The following is a 314-nucleotide window of genomic DNA, read 5'->3' as shown; positions in this document are numbered from 1 at the left end:
TATCAAAATTTTTATCAAATAAAATATATTTAAAAAATAAAGTTTATTATTATTTTTGTTGCTTTTTAAATAAAATATATAAAATTAATAATATAATATTTGAGGGAAAATTAACAACAATGCAGTGTTTAGCATTCGTCGACTAAGTACCGAGACACTACCTTGTCTCCAGATGCTGAAAACAGAACAAAATGATGGAAATTGGTTTGCGGGTGCGTTCTAATATCACTTATAGCGTTTTCGATTGGGGTGCACTGGGTGCATTCAGTGTCAAGAGCGTGTTCGATTGGCAGTACCAATGCGCACTTGGCTAG

Source organism: Trachymyrmex cornetzi, unplaced genomic scaffold (assembly GCF_001594075.2).
Source record: "Trachymyrmex cornetzi isolate Tcor2-1 unplaced genomic scaffold, Tcor1.1 scaffold1424, whole genome shotgun sequence".
Lineage (NCBI taxonomy): Eukaryota > Metazoa > Arthropoda > Insecta > Hymenoptera > Formicidae > Trachymyrmex > Trachymyrmex cornetzi.
The sequence above is the reverse complement of the archived record's forward strand: the minus strand, read 5'-3'. Positions refer to the sequence as shown.